The following is a 25,569-nucleotide window of genomic DNA, read 5'->3' on the forward strand; positions in this document are numbered from 1 at the left end:
CGTACGATAGGCAGTCAATTCGCGGCTATCGCCGTGCGTGTTTTGTGAATCGTGAACGGAGGCGTGCCGCGGGCGGTACGCTCCGGTGCCTATTGTGTTTAGAGTTGCGTATTCGGGTATATTGTTGCGTGTCGTGTACGGAAGTCCCGTGTGCGTGTCGGGAGGGACCGTGCCGGGCATTTTGTGGTGCATCGCTAGCCTCGCGGATATTTTGCGTCGCGTGCGCGGGCAAATATCGTCGCGCCTGCTCGAGGGAGAATCTCGCAAGCGCGCCATTGCGTGGCGTTGCGTATATTGTGTCGTTCGTGTGCGAATCGTGGATGTCGATCCGGAGAGAATTGTTATGTTGGGTGAATAAGAATCGTTCATGTCGTGCGTATAGGAATCGGGGGATTTAGGCGGGGGCGGATTGGCGTCACCGCGAGGTCGCGCTTATCCAAATCGAGATTACGGGGCTCGCTTGAGAGCCTCGTTCGCGTAGGGAGTTTCGCGGGCGTGAACATCACGCATTCCGCGCGTGCTTTAACGACCGATCCGATTACCGCGTGGGTACCGGCCATTCGAACGGTATCCGGCCCTGGTTTCCCGATACAAATTGTTCGCTTATTATGTGAAATATACCTAATTAATATTGTTTATTGCCGAGCTTTATTTTGTGTGTCAATTGTGTCACGCTCCTTCTCCACCTACACCTCTTTTGCGCGGACTTACGCCCTGAGCTCGCGGCGAGGCTATTGAGGCTACGGTGAGCATTGCCGAGACGTGGTGCGCGTCTATAATCGCACCTGGCGCCCAATCACAAGGTATTGTCCAAGACCTTAGATACAGGAATTACGGTAAGGAATCTGACCTCGGTATCCCCCTTTGAGCTATCGTCTGGCGGTAAGTCAATCTAATTGCAGCCGCGCTCCTTCGGCTAGCGAAACCGAGGGAAATCGGGTTGCAATACATACAATAGGAATGAAAAATATGTAGGGGAGACCGGGACTAGTTGGTATATGGGGCAGGTTGGTACACGGCAATTATTGTAAAAGTGATAAAATATAATATTATATAAAAATTATAGTATTTCCGCAAAAACATTGCGATAATATTTCAATTAGTTATTTTAGGCTAAATAGCGTATTTCCACAAACAGAAAATATTATTAGTTTTGCATAGTCAAAAGTAAAATAAATTAATGATGTATTAAATGTTATATTTATAAATCTGGTTATCATATCATAATTCTAACTGTCTTTAAAATTTTTACTTTAAACGTAATAACTTCTAGTTATGTTAATGTTTTAAAACATTTTTTTGTTTAAACAATAATCAAAATATCTAAATATGGCAGGTCGAGGCAGGTTGTGACGGGGTAGGTTCTACTGCTTTTTTACTTATAATTTTGACCAACTCCGACGGTGTAACACATAACCTCTGCATAACAGCGGTAGATATTTTAATCTTATGTAAGATTTCACCGTTAACGTCTTTTATTACGTATCAGAACCAGTCAATACAGAACATCAGTTAAATTATATCTATATTATAATTTTGCACTTTACAATGTAAATGTAATATAACACATATTGTTACATGTTGTTATTTTTTTTTATTAAATATATTATACTTTGAAAACTGGATTTTTTTTACAACGTACTGCAACAATTTTCCTCGTATATGGGGCTGGTCGTTACAAATGTTGTCGCCTTATAATTGTTATTGATGTAACAAAATTAATTATATTATTTAGTTAAAAAATAATTTTTGTGTTGTTTAAGCATGCGGTTATTGAAAAATTTTTTGCGGCTTGTATTTTATTTATTAGTTACGTGTAAAAGAATCGTTAAAAAAAATGTACCAACTAACCCCGGTCTTCCCTAGTCAGTACTAAAATATTACAAATTAAAAATTTATTTAATAAAATAACACAATAGTAGTAATATAACGCATATATTTTAAAGATAACATAAAATAAATAAATAACATACTTTATATTAACAAAAAATTTGCAATGTATCTTATTAGGGAAGACCGGGGCAAAGTCGTCACTATTTTTTTGGTGCAAAATTTTAAAAACAAAACAAATAATTGTTTCGTAAAATGTGGTATACCGTTGTAAAGAGTGAACCCTTGGCTACAAAATTTATCAGGACCTTTTTGGTCGCGTTGTTCAACCGGTATAAAGTGAAAACGGCAAAGGTGCAAAAATTGAAATGTCAAAATTGCCGGGGCGGAGTCGTTACTCCATTCTCGGACAAAATTTTAAATAAAAATTCATAATTTCGATCATAAAAAATGATAGAACACATTTTATTAATTATTTTTTAATAGAAAAATGGTAACACATTAATTAAAAACACGATGGCGAAAAATAATTACAAGAAAAGCGCACTTATGTGCCCTACAATCGCACAAAATGATCTGTTCTCTGTTATCTCTGAGCACATGCAGCATATATTTTATCCAATCTCGTCCTCGTTATTGTCTCTAATCTTATCCGTCCTCGTCGGAATCCGACCACTGCTGCTTTCTTGACTTTAATTTTCGCCAGAAGCCTCCATTATATCGTATGGCCACGTCATCCACGTGTGCTATTTCATCATTATTCTTCTTCGGCCAGTCGTTCAACGTAGTTCTCGTGACTTCAAATTGTTTTGCGGCTACTTTTGTCTTAATTTTATCTTTTTTTATCGCAAGAACTGCCTTCCTGAGTTGCTTCTTGTCGACGGGAGTAATTTTGCGATGGTACGTGCGTATACCATTTTCTTGTAATTAAGAAATACAATGACTCATTTGCAACAAAAAATAGTGTAAAACCATTGAGATAAAGTCGTCACAGTGACGAGTTTGCCCCGGACACAGATTTTAAGTTTGATCGCTCATGAAATATTAGAAATCAACGAAAATAAAAAAACTTCACTGGATTCTGCATGCATTACTCTACAGAATCATTTATCTCGAGATTCGGAGAAAAATTATTAAAAATTTTTAACGCGCAAGAAATTTCACTTTTGACCTCCAAAAACACGTTTGCTTTAATAAAAATCACAATATGGGATACAATCTCACTAAACTCCGTTGGTTACATGGGCACCATAAGTAGCATTTACAATATCAATGGCGAGTTCATACAACCCCGCCATACATACTTCGCCCCGGTCTCCCCTACTTATATTTTTTATTTATTTTATGTTATCTTTAAAATATAGGGGAGACCGGGACACCATGAGCTACAAAAATTCAAACTCTGAAAAGTACCTTTAAATATAAAATTTTTTGTTTCATCTTTTTTTAATAGTTTTAAAGCACAATGTATATTTCAAAGTTTATTTACAAAATCAATATTAAAACTTTTTTAATCAGTTAAAAAGTTACTTATGTATCACGAAAATCATTTATGTCACGTGCGTCACGAGACAACGGACTTTGATCATTATCACCTAGATACGAAGTATGGGCAATGAAGTAACTATCACATGATACTAGTTATACCAACTTACTAGTTATGGTTGCGTAACAATTAATCTCGGACAAAATATTTTCGACAAAATATCTCGGACAAAATGTCTCACCGCCAAAGTAACTCGCGACTAAATATCTCGCGACTAAATATCTTCACAAATATCAACAATACCGCTGAACATAAGGCGTTTATTGAAAAATTGGCGTTTATTACAACATGAATACAAGCAATCGATATAACAACGACTCCATTGGCGCACACGAATACCGTCATCAAAATTACAGAGTAATATTGGTGGCAACTCCACACAGATATTCCAAAATGTTGGCATCATTATAACCAAGCACAACATTTTTCAAGCGCTTATCATAGTCAGCATATTTTTTTCGCTTCTTATTTTGTACGTTACAACCGGCGCGACTTTGCGCGATTAACAACTCAGTAGTACTTTTTGCTCGCTTTTTAATACATTAATAAACTTGCTGATTGATGCATGACTAATACGCACACGTTCGTTGAAGGCTCGATGCCAGCCCTCCACCGCATTATTCGTTCTAGGCAAATCATTTACGACCGCATTATAACAATTCTACATATAGATAGGAAAGCTAGGGGAACGGCGCTTCTTACGACGATCCAACGACCCAATCCAAGTGGCCTCGAAATACTCAAGGACCCTTTCATCAGACTCATTATCCTCAGGAAAATACTCTAATTGCGTGAGAATCTCAAAAGCATTAATAACATCGTCTACCGGCACAAAAGCCAACGCAACCAACATTTTAATACTCAAGGCGAAATTGCTGTCTTGCCCGTAACGCACCTGCAACCTAACCGATTGTACTTTCCTCCAGATACATTACCCGAAATGAAAATGACAACCACTTATCTCAGCGTCCGGAAAGCATTCAGCAAAAGCCGATGCAAAGCTCGATTCAAAATCGATCATGAGCCGGGTTGGCTTCAAGCGGGATTCAACGCTTTTCAAAAACGATAATACTGTAGCATAGGTACTCTCATGCTTATTAGGAGCCAGGACGTAGACAAGCGGATAAATTTTGCCGGACAGAAAGTCATGAATGGTGTGCAATTGCGCAAATACAGTAAAAACACTTTTAAAGGTTCTATCACCCAACCACAACCTACAACGAGCCAGAATCTTCAAGTTTTCCGCAGTACTAAAAATTAGGCATCGATCTTTGCCACCGTTATCGTGCAGTAAAAATTTGTCACCCCTCAAAGTTTGCGTAAAAATATCTGGTAGTATCAGGCTCTCGCGTGAACCGGGATTCGGCAACTAAGGAATAATTTTTGCTCGAGATCGCTGTACCGTCCGAGCAAGGGCAGAAGTAGACAGGAGTTCGGCAGCCGCACCGACAGACACATTCGAAGTAACAGCAGCAACGACGGCACTCGTACTCTTATCCGACTGTATAGCTCGTTTCTTCATTTTTTTTGATAGTTTTTCGCGCTTCTATTTTTGCCGCCTCAGCGGCATGATTATGTTCCGTTTCATCTAATATTTTTCTTATAATATATCAAAATAGCTTTTGCAATCATAATATTACTACAAACAGCACAAAAAACACAATAAAATGTCACGTACCGGACCGTGTCTTTGAGCTCGTATGAATTCGCCCACGGCCCACGGCAATTACAGTTTTTATATTCTACGCAACGCAACGCCACATAACGTTCGATGTAGTTTCACGAACAATGGAATACACAAAACCATTGTGTACGAGAAGAGAACTTATTACAGCCGGACTGCTCTGACACACGATCGAATGCTTACTAATAAACAGCCAGAACATATCACAATACTTCGCAGCGCGACGCCGATACACAATGGAATATAATCCACTACAAGACTACGTGAAACCGAGCGTGACACAATATCCTTGTACAATCAATGGTAAACATAAAACTTAAAATAAAATGTGTGGATAGCCCAATATTTTATATTTTGTGAGATATTTTGTCGAAAGTATTGTGTCAGAAAAATATTTCGACGTGAGATATTTTTCCCGAGTTATTTTGTCGAAGATATTTTGTCGGAGATATTTAGTCGTGCTACCACTAGTTATACCAACTAAACAATCTAGATTATCCTAAACAGTCAATGACCCATGGTACCCCGTGGCTCATGGTGCCCCGGTCTCCCCTATGCGTTACATTACTACTATTGTGTTACTTTATTAAATAAAATTTTAATTTATAACATTTTTGTACTGACTACTTATTTTTTATTCTTACTTATATAGGATATTCTAAAAATTAAATCATCAAACCGTTCCAATATACGTTTTCTCGCGGGATGAAAAAAATATCCAAACCTCTAAATTTTGATGAGTTTTGAATATAATTGTAATGTAGATTAAAATAAAAAACATGTATTTTTTAAATTGTATTCTTATTCTTATACACGTTAATGGGATAAAATATCTTTTTGAAAAAACCGATTTTCATGTTTTTAAAGGTATATTGTTGAAATAATAAGTAACATTAAAAAATATTTTAAATAAAAGTTTCATGATTTCTAAGGTTTTATAATGTGCTTCATATATTTATATTCTCGAAAATATCATATTTTTAAGACATTTTCACAACCTATTGTTGTTGAGTACTATTACTACTAAAATCTTTTCTTGACTGCATATAAGTATTTAATATATTTGTAAAATATGTTTTTGTACATATAATGGTTTACACCGTGCGACCTGACCTATGCCCTGACCTAAAATAGGCTTCTAAACAAAACTTTTACACCATGTAGACCTATGATACTTTTGAGTCGAATATAAGTAAAAATTTAGTCCTCATGTGAATGCCATCTGTTGAACAAGATTGAAAGGTTTACGGACTTATACATAACCAATATCGTTTGTACTTTGTATTGTGTCGATCGTGTCTGTTTGCTGTGTTTGCTGAAGAAATATATTTGATTTATTTTTCTAACAATGAATGCGTTACAGTACACAGAACTTTTTAAAAGTATGATACAAAAAATGGTAATCAAAAATAATAAACGAGGAACTGCAAGGTTATTGAAAATTATACACAAAAGACAGTAAGTATGGAAAATAATTTGTTTACAAATTAGAAGATCCCGGAATCTGATTATGAATGTACAACATCAAATGTTGCTACCACCTATGAATCTTGCAGAATTCTGCTTTGTCTCAAATAGACGTCTTTGGATAAAACTTAGAATTTATCACTTTTGAGATGACATCGTTTTGAATAGATATGATGATGCACAGTGGCTTGAAAGATATGTTTATATTTTTTCCCGTCCATCAACTTTAAAATTCGTTTGTCAATGCACAATTGAATGAAGTAATTTGTTTCTTTTTTCGACCAATTTATTCCTTCTTTCTTTTAATATTCACTGTACTTTCCCTGGCGGAAAAATTTTTTATGAATAACTACAAAATTTGACTAAAAATAGAAATTTGTACATTTTTGTTGAAATATTTAATTTTTTGTAGAAATAGTTATTTTTGTGTAAAAATATCTACGAAATAGTACCACAAATTACAATGTTCTCAAATCAAGAAATTATTGCAAGCAGTATTTTATGAAAAACTACAATTTTATAAAAAATAATACAAAAATCTACAAATATTAAAAATTTGAAAATCAACAAAATCTTAAAAAATAACATTTGCTTACTTGTAGAATACTACAATTATTTATAAATGACTATAAAAATCTACCACAATTTACATATCGTAAAACTATACAAATTAGAATCTAATCCACTTTTTAGTTTCTCATAAAATACTACAATTTTGTATGAATAGTAACAAATACTGATTTGTTATTGTTTGTACAGTTCAAAAATCTATTACAATTATGGCTAATTAAAATTTGTAATTTTTAGTTAAATGTTACAAGTTATTACACAAATCTTCCAAAATTCATCTATTATTAATAACTTCTTAGGTATTTATATAGAATAGCTACTGCACCTCAAAAATTAATAAAAAAAAGGCTTATTCGACGCATTTTGGCACGAAACGAAAGAATCTGGTAGAAAAATGCGGCGGTCTGCCCTGCGAAGCGAGATATTTAGCGTTAAAATTGACGATTCTTAGGTTAGAAATCCTGTCATACCGACGTGATGTAGCGATCATGAACATGCCCCGCGGCCACACGCGCATACTCTGTCAGCTCTGTGGCCACTAGCGCAGCGACGTTCAAATATTATTTACAACCTCCAAATATATTCAGTCGAGCAAATACATAATAGTCTGTGGTTCGCGGTACAAGATGTTGTTGGCGATGCGAAAACATGCTCCAAATTTATTCGGAAGATGTTTAGAAAAATGTTAATGATCATAATAGAATGATTATTGTAAATTTTGCAATTTTAAATCACGTTTCGGGAGATTTTTTGCACGATATCCTAAGTTTTACATTGAGAAACGCATACACAGAGGAGAGGAAACGGAATATTAAGGATAGATTCCGTTATTTAAATCACGAAGTAACTTAATTTTAATTGATAATTATATGATCAAATAAGTATTATTGTTTTTTATACTTTGTAGGAATTCGGGCAAATTCGTCGCAGCAATGTATACAGCTACAGCGTTTATGAGAGAAAGATGTTGGATTTAAATTTCAACCCAATGCATAAATAATAAAAATTAATTTATTTAAACATTTAATATATTATATATATATATATATATATATATATATATATATAATGGGACAATCTACGTCACTTTTATCCCTCCTCTGTCCAAAATTGATATGGACGAATTTTAATGACTAAGAGCGGAAAATGTTCGTCTTGAAAAGAGCTTTCGAAAGGCGTGTGGTATATATGCGCAATTCAACATGGCGTCATAGTTATGGCTGCTTAAAGGGATAAATTCAAAATTTCAGATTCAAGTACATGACACCATGTTGAATTGCGCATATATGCTACACGCCTTTCGAAAGCTCTTTTCAAGACGAACATTTTCCGCCCTTAATCATTAAAATCCGTCCATACCAATTTTGGACAGATAGGGGGTAAAAGTGACGTGGATTGTCCCATATATATAACATGTGTTAATAGAATAAAGATTATTAATTGAAATATGAAATTGACTTAGACTTCACAATGTGATACATCAAACATTAATTGTGAGAAATGCGGATGTTGCAACACAGTTTTCTTATTATTGTTCCGATGTCAAAATGTGTCTCCAAATGTTAATTAATCTGCTTGCCCGGCCTCGACAGTAGACAATGGAGAATACATCTGAGCGATGACGTCAAAGAAGATTTTTATTTTCTCAGCCCTAGGATGAGCGTGTTTGAATAAAAGATCAAATAAATATCCCTCGACATGGTACGATCGAGTCCCGTATTTTGGAATATTTGCTCGAACTTCTCTCCAAACACGTTCAATGTGCTGAGTATGGGCGCCTGTAAATTGAGAAATATTTATTTTAACATATAGGTACTTGTAACTATCACATGTTTTGTCGTTACTTACCAGTATCTGGATCGACAAAGTTGTACGTGTGATTGACTGTCAGATGTTGGAAGCTCTCATTGTTAAAAAAATTATAGGACTTCCAACAATCTGAAACAATCGTTGTTCCTGGCAGGATCCACTCCTTAATGCATGCCAGGAGCATGTTCCGTACGATCCTCTACTGGCACAATAAACATTTTCTTCGACTCTCGCTCGTATCCTCCAAATATCCAAGTGCCTTTCAAAAGGCGACCACGGTTGTATTTACGGTGGCCAATTTTTGCCTCGTCGATTTCAACGGTGCGTCCTGGACCTCCAAGTTTCTCACTGCACTTATCAGCCCTGTATGCACAAACCTGTAAATATAAAAAAAAAAAAAAATAATATATGTAGATATTTAAAATTAGTGCATAAAATAAAAGTATATTACCTCGCGACAAAAACTGAACCAGTCGACAACCGTGTTGGGAGAAACACCAAGTTCTTTCTCGAGGTCTTCTTGTCGAGGAGGGCGTAGCCTTAGGAAACTCGCTATAATCTTACAAATTGTAGCGAGTTCCAAATTGCTGTTTCTAAACCAAGTGCCTACTTTAGCACTTTTAAAAAAATTACTGCATTTAGAGACACGTTTTTTTTTTAAGAAGTTGCTGTAGCATATCTTCTTTGACATCGGAACAATAATGTCTCTTTATTAATTGTTAATTCTACACCACAATTCCCACAATTAATTTTTGATGGCAACACACCGTGTTGAATTAAAAAAATCCACTAATTTTTCATGATTCGCCATTAACTGTATAAATTCGAAAAACAGCATTTTCTCTAGATTATTTTTATTACGATTCTTATTTTGCGTACGGGTGCATACGACCCATATCAGACATTGTATTGGCGCGCTTCATTTGTTTAAAATTTCGCGATTGTGTCGCTACATTTCGTCGGTATGACAGAGATTTCATAACTTGTCAAGTCATCAAACATGTACTTTTTATATACCAACTATTCTCTATTTTAACAAATTATTTCTGCTACAGATATTAAGCGTTGAAGTTAATAAAACAAAAATAATTTGTTGCGCTTCATTAGTTGTGCCACGTTTATGTTCTATTGTCATGTTATGTTGGAGTAAATAGATTGCCCAACGGGCAAGTCGTCCTAACGGGTTTTTCAGTCCATAAAGCCATTGTAAAGCTTGATGGTCCGTCACAACCTTAAACGGCATGCCTTCAAGGTAGCATCGGAGTTTTCCGACGGCCCATACGACGGCTAGGCACTCCTTTTCTGTCGTCGTATAATGGAACTCCGCACCCCTCAGTGGTCGACTCAGTACCTCAATCAACAATTCTCTATCGGAGTCAGGATCTTTCTGTACTAATATCGCTCCAAATCCGAAGTCACTAGCATCAGTGTATAAAACAAATGGTTGACCTGGTATAGGAACGTGTAATTTAGAGGCAGCAGCCAACGAACGCTTTACTTCAGTGAAAGCATTTTGTTCAATTTCGGTCCAGCGCCAAGGAACTTTAGGGCTTGTTAATTTATTTAATGGTCCCTGTATTCGGGCGATATTCTTTAAATGTCTGTGATACCAGTTGACTAAACCGTTAAATTGACGTAGTTGTGTACGGTCTTTTGGTACTGGATAGTCAAGGATTGGCTGTAACTTTTCGGGGTTAGGTCGCATTCCAAACTCGTCAATAATGTAACCTAAAAATTTAACTTCCTTGCAAGCAAAACTATTCTTCTCACGGTTAATAATTAATTTAGCTTCTCTTAAGACTTCAAACAGTATCGAGAGTATGGCAAGATGTTCGTCAAGATCCTCGCTTACCACAATCCAATCATCAAGATACGCGAAAATCTGTTCGATCCACCTATTCGGTAATTTACGTTCTATTATGATTTCCCTAACATGTCTCTTTAGCAGATCCATTAAACGTTGGAACGTCGAAGGGGCGCCTGTTAGACCATAAGGCATTCTAAGCCATTCCAAAAGACCCTTGCCTTCCACGACAAACGCTGTATACTCTCTTCATCCATGGGGATCTGGTGAAATGCCTCGCTCATGTCTAAGGTCGAAATTATCCTGGCGCGATGTAATTGAGATAAAATCGACCCCATTTGTGGGAGAGGATAGGCCGGTTTTTTCGTCTTTCGATTTTCTGCTCGATAATCAATACAAAATCTTAGCTCGCCATTAGCCTTTGGTGCTACAAACCGGCGAGCTCGCCCAACTACTGTTACTTTAAGTCACATAACCCTTGCTTAATAAACGATCTATTTTTTCATTTATAAAAGTACGTACTGCTTCACTACGTCGGTAAGGCCTTTGTCGATGGGGCACGGGATCATCCAGTTCAATTACATGTTTAATTAAATCCGATACGCCCGAAGACTCGATATTAAATTTGACAAATTTGTCATCTAAGAAAAATTTCAATTTTTGTGCTTGATCGACTAAGAGGGTATTTAACGCTGTTGAGGACACGAAACAATGTGATAGGGAGTAAAAGTATTCGCTACCCGAAAGTGTCCATGTTTTTTTGTTCGGATCTAACATGACTTTAAAAGCTAACCAAAAATCCATACCCAAAATTACATCGCTTGATAGTCCCGGGAGGACACTGAACCATTGCGGTCCATAAACGTCGCCTATGTCTATTACAAAACACGCCCCTCCTTCGGTCTCAACAAGCGAGCCATCTCCCAGGCAAACTTTTACTGTCGAAGTCGAGTCTGGTACCGTATTGTTGACTCGGAGAGATTTAACGCGTTCGTATGCGCTTTTACTAATAAATGACCTCTCGCTGCCACTATCTATAATTCCCTTTATAGCCTCGCCGAATATAGAAATTTCTACGGGGATTTTAACGACCTCAACCGGCTCTCTCGTACCATTACTTTCACAAAAAATTCGTCGTTGAGTTAATCGGTGGACTAGGTGGGGTGACAGACCTTTTGGTCTCCAATCTTTTAGTAGTTCAGCCTCAGTGGTTTCCTTGGAAATATTTTTTTCGTTATTATTCGAATTTCCGCACGAAAACATTGACAATTTTGTTTTGTCAAGGTTCTCGTCGGAAGGGATTGACTTTATTTTGGTTTCGTCTGCTACTAACTCTATTTCCTCCTTCGTATCATCGTCAATATCTATTAGAGGTATATCGCAGTCGTTGGCCGATAAATTGTCTTTGACACAACATAAAGAGTCGGTTGTTATTGTATTTAATGTTTTATCTAGAACTTTTGTTTGACTTATTTGTAGCTCAGTCTCCGTTTTCCCTTCATTCGTTGATGCATCGAGACCTTTCCTTTCCTCATCCGTGCCCCTTGTCGCAGTAACCAGAGGTGCGGTTACTGAGGGCTTTCCGCGTTTTCCGACAGTGTTGGATACTCGGGATTTACATGTCCTTTCTCGCGGCAAATGTGACGGACATCCTGCCGTTTGGCAGTGCAATAGCGTGATGCGTGCCCCCATTCACCGCAGTTATAGCAAATAACTTTACTTAAATCGCGGGGGGAATTTGCTTGTGTTTTTTTGACATTGTCCTGTTGCACCGACGAAGAGTTTCCGGTTTTGTTAGTCTTCTCGTATTGTGTTAGGTTCTGTTCCAGTCTCTGTCGTGTTAGCGATTTTGAATTAATTTTCGGTTGTGGTTCGGTTCTGTTGGCCCGTAGATCTTTTTGTTGAAGAGCATTTAGGTCAGTCGTCTGTCCGTCATCGTCATCGTCGTGTGATAGCTCTGGTTCGTCTTCGTCTTCTGAGGATTGCTTCTGCATATAACTCAAATCAACTTTATTCTTTTTGGAACGCGGTTCTCTCTGACTTTCGACTGATTGGCGGTAGAGGTAGCTTCTCTCATTTGCGTAATGTAAAAATTTGTCATAATTATTCAATGGAAGATTGAGAATTTCGAAAGTTATTTGTGGATTAAATTTAATCAAGATTTGTTTTAGTTGTTCTTTAAATGTTGGGGGATGCATCATTCGTTCGAAGATAAAACGAGCTCGGCAAGTGAACTCGGCTAGGCTTTCCCCCTTTTCAACTTTTAAGTCCCTGATTTCCATAAATAAATCGCCATCAGCCTTTTTTACACCCCACTGATAGCAAAAAGCTTTAGAAAAATTTTTCCACGATCGCCAACTCCGTTTACTAATCAAATACCATTGTCGATAAGCGCTCTCAAAGATATTCGATAAACATGGAACGAATAGGTCTTTATTTATCCCGCTAGTACTTAATAGGTCTTTCAGAATAAACACAAATTATCTGGATCGCTTGTCTGCCACGACAAAGTACCCCGTGTTATTGTTTTCGGTTGTCTGTTATTAGAGTGCTGCGACAGGATTCTCGTAAAGCCGTACACACTGCTAGGGTTCTTCATATTTCTACTACGCGTTTCAACTCCTAACTGAAGACTATCCTGACCTTGCGAGCTAATAACATTTCTGTTATGTACCGGATTCGAGTTCAAATCTGTCTCTAATAATTAGCCATACTCATGGTTCGACATGAGTTTCTCTTCTGTTACTGTCTTTCCGTTTGGTAAACAGTAAATTACTGTTACTCTTTGTGGACGCGTTATGAGGTCGGTAACATTCACAAGCGAATTTATTCCCGATATATACCCGGTTTCATCATTAAAGTGAGCTCTACGGAGTTCTCTCTCCATGGATCCTTCATACCTTATTGGTATGTCCGGATTCCCGTTTCCTTTATCTCTTCCAAAATTCTCAGGTCTGACGACAGACGGTCTTTCCTGATTTCTTCCATACGCTACAAAGGCCCTCTCTCGACTATTTAATTGACGCGAGGGTATTGGTTGATTAGCTCGACTAATTGTCTCTTCATCTTCATTTAAATTTTCGCCACCCGGAGAGTGAACAGACGACCCCCCAACTGGCGCTGTATTACCGGTCGCGTCTCCCCTCTCAGACCGTAGGTTAGATCGCGACGGATTATTAATATTATTTTGTTCCATAAAGGTTTTAACTAAACTCATCATATGAGTATTACTTCGTATTATATCGTTCAAACAAGTATTATTTATAACTAATTTATTCACTTGTTCCCCGATTGCCTCGACCGCCGTCAATCTAGCATTAACATTTCGTATTTCATTACGTAAAGTACCTATCGCCTCATTCTCTATAGGCGTAAATCTTCCTACATCATTTAATACCGGAGTATTTCTTCCGCGACCCCGTCTTAATAATACCGGTGTTCCGTTCCCCCGCATACCCACAGGAGGTGGCATTACATTATTTTGTACGGACTGCATAGAGGTACTCGCGTCATCTGGAACTGACTTCGACGAATCTATTGCCGCCTGATTGTCCCCTGAATTAGCAGTTCCCTTTGTCAATCTGTTATCCGACCAGTCCCCCCCTTCTTGGGCCAAGAGGACCGTCTCATCAAGTCGTAGAGAAGAACTGCGGGCCTCTGCTTTTTTACTTCTAGTATTCATTGGCATAGTTTTCTAAGGCGGCGAAAAGAATAAAGAAGTCATACTAATATGACCTTATATGTAATATTAAAGCTCTTTTCCGGAGAAGCTTCACGTAATTCTACGTAATCGACGGATAATTCAATAATCCGATTATAATTAATGAATAAATGCTCAAATGTAGATTGTAAGAACATGTCGTACAACCAAAAGGATCTTTTCTCGTCCGATTCCCGGTGTAAGTATGTTCGATTACTTTATTTCACTGATTTTCACTCAATTAATATGCATACATTTATAAGTCGGGGTATATAGATTATACTGAACAATGTGGAAATACAAGAAATTCAAACTACGAGAAACATATCATTGGAGTATGGAAGTACAGAATTCAAAGTACAGGAAACATTGAAACATTATTTAAATTAAACATAATATTGAAATGAGATAGAAGAAGTGTGTATAAACACACAACGGGTTTAGGCACATCCAAACGTTTGAATATTACGCATGGAATTCAGTAATATATTTAACTGGAATAATTTCTTTACTGGATTTACTTTAACTTTATTTAAGAGAATCTCTAAACTTTTTATTAATATCAAATCTCCAACGGGCCCCACGTTGGGCGCCAAATAAGACAGGCTATTTTATTTTATAAATTATTACCAATTTATTAGTATTACTAGTTAATTACATCTATAATTTATTAATTATACATATTACAGCCTTCAACCGACGCAGCCGGGTCCGTAGCCGTCGAGGCTCTAAGTTACAAAAGAAATATTTACAGGGCGCCACCCAATTTTTACAAAATTAGCAAAAGGTACACAACAAAATTCAGGGGGTGGATGGTCGAAGAAACCCTCAGATATGACTGAATTAGATTTTCGCTTATTACTTATTATTAATTCACATATTTAACATTATATGGTTAAATTATATAATTATGACTCAGGCAAAAGAATACAAATTTATTACAATACTTACAGTTGCCGACAGGAACTTCTCGACAAATTCTTATCGTTATATATACAATAATTAATATATTTCAGTGACGAAATACGACGTTTAGTATCGCACAATTCAATAAGGAGCAGCGGTCCGACTACTCGGGGGAACGATTCCCGGAATTACAAATATGATGACGCTAGCACGGCTTTCCAGAGTGAGCTTTCCGGCAATCCGGTGCTCCGGCGAAGGCCCAGCTTAGGCCGCTTTGATAGCTGCCTCGTGCGCGTCTCGTTAGTATCACCGGTGGGCCTAATGATATTTGGGCAGCTCCGTCAATTTCCCGGCTTTCTCTGGCGATAGCTGGTTTGGCGTCCTTGTCCGCCTTATGGGCCGAGTCTAAGTGTGGCTGATATCGCTGTCTTCTCCTCCCCCTTACAATTGCTGGCACGGGTCGTTCATTCCCACCGATAGTTCCTTTATACCGTATCTCGTCTTTAAGATTTTTGAAATAATACGTTTCCTGTTTGTCTGAGTCACTCTAAGCATTAACATAACTTTTTATTTATACAGAATAACAATATCATATATACGCCAAAAGAACTCCCGACGAGTCGAATCGCGTCGATGTTGAGGGGAATATAATTATAATGTTACAAAGAATGGAGAAAAAAGAAGAAAGGATAGAGAAAAGGATGGATAAGATAGAAGAGAGACTATCGAAGATCGAACAAAGGAGTGAAAACATAACGGAGGAGGCGACCGGTGGCAAAATAAAGGCGATTGTGGGAAAGGTGGCGGAGATGGTTAGGAAGAGAGAAAGAAATATGAAGGAAAGGAAAGAAAAATAATCTAGTGATCAGAGGACTACATAAAAAGGAAAACAAAAGCTTAATGGACACAGCGGAGACGTTTCTTGAGAGGGAGTTTGGCGCAAAAGCGGAAGTAAAGAAGATGCGGTCAACAGGCAAAGAAGGAAGAGAGATAGTAATAGTTGAAATGGACTGCTGGGAATCGAAGGATAATATCAGGAAGGAGAAGAAGAAGCTGGGCAGTAAGAAAATTTTCATTAATCACGACCTGAGGACAGAGAAGTGCAAAGACGGATAAAAGAACGGGCATGGAAAGAGAAGGAAAATGGGTGAAAATGGGTTATAGGAAGCTAAAGGTACAAGCTAGGAAGTATGTATGGAGCGAGGAAGAAAATAAGCTAATAGAAAAGAAAATTTATAAAGGGAAGCCAAGCAGTGGAGACGTGTAAAGATGAGGTGATGGCGGACGCAGATAACGTGGATAATGTAAGTAATGAGGAAGAGGGAGAAAGGGAGAGAGATAACCGTCGTAAGGGAAGAGGAAAGATTAAAATACTCTTCTGGAATGTAGCAAGATTAGTAAACAAAGATAGAGATTTCTGGAGATATATCAGGGAATTCGATTTTGTAAGTTTAAGCAAAACATGGGTAGACGCAGAAAAATGGGATAAGATTAAAAGTTTATTGCTGAACACACACGAATGGGTGTGCAGTCATGCGAAGAGAATAAAAAAGAAAGGCAGAGCAACAAGAGGTTTTGTATTGGGAAGAAGAAAAAGTTGGGAGGAATTAGGATCAACAATAATTAAAAATAATAAAGAATAAATAAATAAGTAAACTTTATTAACGGGTAATAAACCCTTTAGCGTACAAAGAAAAAAGAAAAAACATGAATAATAACATAAAATTAAAATTTTACAACATAATAATAAGGAAAGCATTCAGGTTACAGAAGTAGACGAAAAAGTTTTTGTTTAAAAGTAGATACAGAACTACCAAAAAAGTCAACTTTATCGGAAAAATTACTTGGAGATATTATTAGCCTATTTACACAAGAATTTGCGCTATACAAAGTACGGTGATATCCAATGTGGAAGATGGAGTACTGTTTTAATTCTCTAGTCGGAATGTTAAACCAGATGCGTTCCAGCAAATCCGGACAATCGATAGAGTGATTGAGAAGCTTAAAAATAAATGTAAGGTCAAAGGTTAGTCTCCTACCTCTAACAATAGCAGCTTCAATCTATCTAATATAGTACAGTAGTCATGGCAAGTAATTGACATGGGATTACCTAACCGGTAAGCAGCCATACGCAGAAATTTGTGCTGCACACGTTCAATCAATAACTGATGGCATTTGAAGTACGGAGACCAAACTATGGAACAGTACTCCAACTTGGGGCGAACTAACGTACAGTATAATAATTTTAAAGTGGTTATATTCTTAAAAAATCTACCCCATCAGAGGATGAAACCAAGCGTTCTATAAGCAGATGAAACTATTGATTGTATATGTGTATTAAACGATAAGTCCGTACTAAATAAGACCCCGAGATCCCGAGATCCCGAGCATCGTGCACTGCTGAGAGAGGTAAACCATCAAGAGTGTAGTTATATAAATATGAGTTACGTCTATGTGTAAAATGAATGACAAAACATTTAGAGACGTTAAGCCGAAGACAGTTTCTCCTACACCAGGCCTCAAGTTCAAATAAGTCATGTTGTAATAAAAGTGCATCAGCAGGTCCATTAATCCGACGGTATAATTTAAGGTCATCAGCATACAATAAAAAGAAGCAAAATTTAATAAAAATAGCTATGTCATTAATAAATAAAACAAATAAAAGAGGGCCAAGATGTGAGCCCTGCGGCACTTCAGACAGAACTTTTATACTTCCGGAGAAGCTATTATTAAATTTTATGACTTGAGACCTGTTTGATAAGAAGCAGGATATCCAACTCAAAAGAAAACCTCCGAACCCTAGAGATCGAAGTTTACATATTAATATTGTATGATTAACTGAGTCAAAGGCTTTTTTAAAATTGGTATAAACTGAGTCGACCTGAGAACCGTTCTCAACAGCAGAGGTTAAAAAATCGTAATAACTAACAAGATTTGTCGTTGTCGAGCGTCCCGGAACAAATCCATGTTGTTCTTTTATAATAATGTTTTTACATAGGGAGCCAAGTTTTCGAGAGACAATGCCTTCAAAGATTGACGGTCACCACCTTTAAAAATCGGAGAGACGAGACATTGCTTCCAAAGAGACGGAAAGGTACCATCCTTCAATGATCTATTAAAGATCAGCCACAGAAATCTTGACGCAATAAAGATGCATGACTTAAGTAATAATGGAGGAATACCATCCATCCCCGCGGAACAACTCAATGGAAGCTCACAAATCTTGTTATACACATCCGAAATTGATATGTCCAGGGATAAAAGATCTAAGGGGTGATTTGAGTTAAAATTAATTACATGATATTCGTCGGTTACATCGCTATTAGTATATACAGATTCGAAATAATCCGCAAAGCAGTTCGCAATAGATTCATCATCCTTCAGTAAATGATTGTTGTGTAAAATCTGAAAGGCGCAAGGTTCAGAGGATCTAATATTTCTAATAAAGCCCCAGAAAAGATTCGTATTATTCGACAGCGCATGTTCAGATCTATCAATAAAATCAGACCAGCAAACAGCAGACAGAGATTTACATCTAGCTCTAAGAGGTGAGAGAAAGATAAATAATTAGAGAATGAGAGAGTGCATTTATATTTTAAGTGCGCCGCCTTCTTGGCCCTGATTAGAAAAATCAATTCTTTGGTGAACCATGCTGGATAAGTAGATTCGCAAATAACATAAGAGGGAACATAAGCATTGATCGCAAAATTCAGGTGAAAGTAAAGGAGCTCAGTGGCCTCATCCACCGGATTATCAGCAAAGGCAGCGTTCCAGTCAATTTGACATAAATAGTCGTCTATTGCAGAAAAATCGGCACGTTTAAAACACAGCCTGCAAGAAGAATTTCTTGAAGGACGAGCAGCGGTGGGAAGCGGCATGTCAAATTCAAGAGCAGGATGATGTGCATCGCAAGGAAGGAGAGGCTCAAGGGAAGCATATACGTGAATATTATCAAGAGAGGAAAAAATTAGGTCAAGCTCGTTCCCCAGCGCATTACTTATGGTATTGTATTGCCGAAAGTTGCAAAGACTAAAATATTCGTTGACAATATCAGCTTGTCTTAATTGTGAGCTGCCCCTGGCATTATAATTCAGAGATAAATTGTTTTGATGCCAGATAATATTTGGCAGGTTAAAGTCACCAAAAATTATAAATTTAGCATTAGGATAAGAAAGACAAACATCCAGCACGGAACGACCGTGAGATTCATAAACATCGGGCGAAAAATTAGGCGGGATATAAACAGCGCAAATAATAAATACGCAACAACCGATCCTTACTTCAACAAAAGATGTTCAATGTTAGAAGGAGATACTTCAATACAGCGGCTGGAAAAGCAATTCCGGACAGCAACCGTTACAAATAAGTATTACTAGCTGGTTAGTAATAAATACTTATTTTGTGTATTAATAATACTAAAATTAAGTATTTATTAATACTTGAATCACTGTGATCCAAGTATTACATAGTATTTTATTACTGGTCAGTAATTTATGAAAGTAGTATTTAATACAGGACGAGTATTGAATACTTAGTATTAAATTTTTGATGAGAAAGCATTTAATACTAGGTGAAAAATACTCGTGTAATAAATACTTGTGTTGAATTACTGATGAGTATTTCAATGTTAGTACTGAAGTACTGAACCAAGGATTCCATGTGTAATAAATCACTGGCCAGTATTTTAATATTAATACTCAAGTACTGAACTGAATATTCCATGTGAAATTAATCACTGACTAGTACTACAATTTGTATATATAGAAACATTATAATGGGTGTAATTATTCCTGATAATATTAAGGAAAAGAAATAAAAGTAAGGCACAAATACATTTTATATGAAGGTCTGTACTAATTTGTCGTGATAAAAGTGTACAAGTTTTGAAATAGTACTGAAAAGATATCATTTTAATATCCAATTCAAAATTTTATTACTCTTTTTTAAACTGAATTTGTTTCTTAAGATGATTTTTGAAAAATTATATATTTGTGCTGGTTATGACACATGTAGACTATATATAACACTTCATCAAATTAAGAAGTAGTCTACCACGTAAGGCAGTTGGCTCACGATCCAGAGGTCCCGAGTTCGATCCCACCAAGGTAAGTGTGTTTTTTAAATACGAGAAAATATTTATAATTATAGACTGCATTTTAAGAAACAAATTTAGTTATAAAATAGTAATAAAATTTCGAAAAAAAAAAAATTTTATGCCGGGTAAATATCGGAAATCGAAATATCGGTGAGTAATTCAATATTAAGCACCAGTAGTTCTGTGTAGTATTAATCACTACCTATAATATTTATCACTACTAGTATTTTCCCAGTATTTCCCAAATAAATATTGACAGTATTAAATCACTTAGATTTTAAGTATTTAGTCAGTAATACTTTTTTGTAAGGAAATCAAAACACCGCCTCCCCGCGAGTAGATGCTAGTATGTTCATCTCTGTCATAACGGAAAACTTTAAAATCTCTTAGGCCCAGTTCGGCATCAGATATGCCTGAATTAAACCACGTTTCAGTAAAAATAACAAAATCATATTCTTGGACGGAAAAATTGATCGAACGAAGGTCTAATACTGTCGGAAATCTTGACGGACGGTGAAAGAATTAACATTATTTCGGTCTACAATAAGGATAATTAAAATAGGGTGGAGGAGACAATAGAGAGATTGTTAGGAAAGAAGGATAGAGAGCATATTTTATAAGAGGAGAGGATTTTAATATAAGAACAGGGGAAATTGGAAGAAAGAGAAGAAAAGAAAGATAACATAAAGAGGAGAAGTAAAGACAAAATAATAGGGACAGGGGGTAAAAACTTAATAGATTTTATACAGAGTAAAGGATGGTACTTACTAAACGGCACAACGAACGGCGACTAAAACGGCGAATATACTTTTGTAGGAGCGAGAGAAAATACGGTGATAGACTATATGATAGTTTGCGAGAGAATGTATAATAGAATAGACAAATTTGAGGTAGATGCGAGGGTGGACTCAGACCACATGCCTGTCTGTGCGACAATTGAGAATAAAGAAAGGAGAGAGGAAGAAGAAGAAAAGGTGACTAACGCAGACAACGTAGAGTCAACAGAAGGAAAATGGAGGATCCGTTGGGATAAGGAGGCAATAAGGAGATATAAGGAGAAAACGAACAAAAATATATTTGTGAAGACACAGCAAAAAGAAACTATAAAGGAAAAATGGACAAATCTTAAAAAGATGCAAGATGGTACATGAGGCTATGGTAAAGAAAAGGGTAAATACGACGAGGAAAAAGATGGGCCACAAAGATTGGTGGGACAAGGAATGTACAAAAAAGAAAAGGAGCGTAAAAAGACTTTATAAGAAATGGAGAGTAGGAAAACTAGATAGAGGAAAATATCTGGAAGAAAAAAGAAACCTGAAGACCCTACTCGAACAGAAGAGAAAGGAGAAGAGGGCAATGAAAGAAGAAAAACTAAAGAATATAAAGAACGGAGCTGAAGTATGGAAATTTATTAACAAAAATAGAAGGAAAAAGGTAAGGAAAATAAATAACATCGGAGGAATTGAGTAGACAAATTATTTTAAGAAGCTATTGGAATATACGGATAAGGAAAAGATACAACCGAACAGAAAAGGAATAAGTGAAGAAAGAGAAGAAGTCAAACAGCCAAAACTACAGTTGAACGAGTAAGAAATAGAAAAAGCTATCAAAAGGATGAAGAGGAATAAGGCCACAGGTATTGATGGAATACCAATGGAAGCCTGGATGTATGGAGGCGGGTCAGTTAAGAGGAAGTGGTGGACCTGCTGAAACAGATCTGGAGAGAAGGAGAGCTACCTGAAGACTGGAAAATGTCAATCATAGTCCCGCTACACAAAAGGGGAGATGAGGAAAAGGTAGAAAATTACAGAGGAATCTCGCTTCTCTGCTTTGCGTATAAGATATATGCGGAGGTCCTTAGATGCCGTTTGGAGAGGGAGGTGGATCTGAAGGATCTGCTTCCAGAGAGCCAGGCGGGTTTCAGAGGTGGGAGGGCAACGGTGGATAACATCTTTGTCCTGGATCACCTTGTCCAAAGAGTAGATAAGGAGTGAAAGAAAGACAAATTGTATGCCTTATTCGTAGACTTAAAAGCGGTATTTGACAAGGTGGAAAGAGAGCAATTATGGAAGATCTTGAGGGAAAAGGAAGTAGATGAAGAACTTATAAGGAGAATAAAAGCAATATATGATGTGACTGAAGTTGCAATAAGAACAAAAGAGGGCCTGACGGATAAATTCAGGATAACAAAAGGAGTCAGACAGGGTTGTGTAATGAGTCTACTCCTATTTAATTTGTATATAACGGACATTAAAAAAGAGCTAGAGGAAAGAAAGATAGGAGGCGTAAAGTTAGGAAACAATAGAGTATAGTCGCTAGAATATGCGGATGATATGGTGTTCGTAGCAAAAAATAGAACAGCAATGTTAGACATGATGGACACAATAAAGAGTTTTCTAAAACGGAGGAAAATGATATTATGTACCAATAAAACAAAGATGTTAGTGTTTAACAAAGAAAGTAGGGAGAAGAAAGAGAAATGGAAATGGGGAGAAAAGGAGATAGAAGAGATTAGGACTTTTAAATATTTAGGTTTTGTGTTTAATAATGGAGGGAATTGCAAAGATCACATTAAGAAATTAGCTAGGAAAGGTAGGATTGCGGTAAATAGGACGTGGGGTCTTGGAGAACGGATATGTAAAGATGATTTCATAAGGAGAGGGAGTTTGTTTAATTACCTAGTCTAGAGTGTGATGTTGTATGGGGTGGAAATTTGGGGATGGGAAGAAAAGAAAGAATTGGAAAAAATTATGCTAGATTACGCAAGATGGGTTTTCGATTTAAAGTTCTGTACTCCAAGATACCTAATGTCAACGAAACTGGGGTTGAGAAAGCTTAGAATAGGATGGGGTGGAAGGGCAATGGGATATGAGGAAAAAATTAGGAAATGGAAGAAAGCAGATGGGTCAAGAAATGTTGGATAGAGAAAGAGAAAAACAAATGGAAAGACAGATATGGTAGAGAGAGAGAAAAGTACTATAATAGAAACGGGTGGGGGGTGAAAGCAGTCGAGTCGTTAAAAAGAGAAGGGAGGAACTTAGGGGAAGAGATTAAATTAAGAGACTGGGAGATACAGAGGCAAGTAGAAGAGAATAATATAATAGAGTCAAAGTATAACAGGAAGTATAAAAAGTTAGAGAGAGACGGAAATAGACCGGAATATCTAAGGAGGGCAAACATAGATAAACAGATCGAAGGGGATAGTATCAGAGCCCTGATAAATCTGAGATGTGGTAACATGGAATCGGAGAACATGTATTGGTGGGGGAAAGAGAAAAAAATGTGTTTGTTCTGCAAGGAAGGAAGGGATAATTTGAAGCACTATATGGAGAAGTGCAGCAGTATAAAGAACCGGTTTATAGAACTAGGGAGGGATAACAAGAAAAGAATAGATAGACTATGGAACAATAAACTAGATACAACCAAAAAAAAAATATTAAGAAAATTATATAGGGATAGGAAAAAGATAGAAACGGAGATGAGAAAAGATAGGCGAGAGCACAGTAACGATAAATAATTGCGAGCTTTAGCGTGAGGAATGATCCCTTCAAAATTATTGTGATTGACGGGCGATGTGTGGATGGATGAGTGTGTTAAGGAACTTATTGTAAACCAAGTCCACTTCTTAGCAGCAGCCGTAGTTAAATATATATATATATATATATATATATACTAGCAATAATTTCTTGATTTGAGAACATTGTAATTTGTGGTGCTATTTCGTAGATATTTCTGCAAAAAAATAACTGACAGCAAGCATGTTTAAAAGCATGTTTAAAAGCATCTTTACACATCTTTTAGACGTCTTACAAAAAAGATGGCTAAAAGATATCTAAAAGACGTCTTATGCGGTTTTAGACATGTGTGTATGTGATGCTGGGTAAGGTTTTTTTTTATAATGACTCGCTTTTTATTTTACAGATAAGTTAGAATAAAGAAGTTTTTTTTCTTTTTGTAATCAACATTATTTAACAAAAAATATGCTGCAACGTCGAAAACAATGTTAAATACAATATATATAAAGTAACTGTGTGTTCATAAATAATTTGTGAGACTAATGTTTGTTATATATTGTACCATTAAAACCAATTAAATGTACCATAAAAATATATGTTTATTATGTTTCGAACCGACGTTTTTTTTAACCATTATTTCTTACTAAAATATACTAAGGAAATGCTATAATTGGAATAAAAGTTTGTAAATTTGGAATTTTATGTGTAGAGTCCAATTGATGTTTTCACAAGAAAATTCAAATTTTACAAAACCGTTTTAATTGTAGAATTTCCTTGTATACTATACTTATTTAGGTATAAAAATACATAGAACATCGTTAATAATAGTAGTTTGTGTTATTATATTATGTGGAATAGGGCGTTTGGTGTGTAGAATGACTTCCACAGTACTTGAGTATATGCACAGTTTAATATAAGTATTCGAGTTTTACAATACACGGAAGGACAATATGGCAGTAAAATTAGCTCTGAAGAAAAGCGCGGTACATGAGCGGAAACGAAGGTAAAGTAGAAAGTGCGCATGTATAGAACCGACGCGTCCTCTATAAGGAACTAAAAATGGAACTGAAAGTTGCTAGTGATTTTAACGTTATAGAGATAAACAGAAATTTGCAAAACTAAAATATAGACTCGTGTATTTTCACACTCCCCCTCAAATTTCGATTTCTGACAAGTTCACGATTCCAAGCTTCCTTCTGATGTTGTCGTAGGCTGTTGCCCCTAGTGGCTTCGTCAGTATGTCGGCGATGTTGTCTTGGCTCCTAATATACTTAAATCGTATCTCCCCCTTTCTGGTTGCTTCTCGAACAGAGTGATATCTTATGTCTATTGACTCTCCTCTTCTTGATTCGGTGTTGGATGCTACAGCAATAGCAGATTGATTGTCCTCGTACATATCATAGCTTTTGACATCTAGGTTGAAAAATCTGCATAAGGCTTGAATGTAGCGTCCCTCTCTGATTGCTTCGCTTAATGCGATGTATTCTGCCTCGCATGATGACAGTGCGACGACGGATTGCTTGCAGCTTCTTCACTGGACAATTTTCCCACAGACCATGAAACAGTAGCCTGTAGTACTTTTTCTGTCTTCTATATCCTCTCCAGAGTTGCTCCAGTTTGAGCCGTCTATTCGAAGTGACTGT

The 25,569-nt window shown here is 36.7% G+C and overlaps 1 protein-coding gene and 1 pseudogene across 4 annotated transcripts in view; one reads left to right on the forward strand and one right to left on the reverse strand.

The window, feature by feature from the left end:
- The window catches only part of Dpp10 (Dipeptidyl peptidase 10), a 299,169-nt gene that overhangs the window by 169,424 nt on the left and 104,176 nt on the right, over window positions 1–25,569 (forward strand). The window lies entirely within an intron of this gene.
- LOC143899305 (uncharacterized) lies at window positions 8,230–10,905 on the reverse strand (annotated as a pseudogene).

The sequence above is a fragment of the Temnothorax americanus genome, unplaced genomic scaffold (assembly GCF_048541705.1).
Source record: "Temnothorax americanus isolate GAGA-0224 unplaced genomic scaffold, ASM4854170v1 Scaffold26, whole genome shotgun sequence".
Lineage (NCBI taxonomy): Eukaryota > Metazoa > Arthropoda > Insecta > Hymenoptera > Formicidae > Temnothorax > Temnothorax americanus.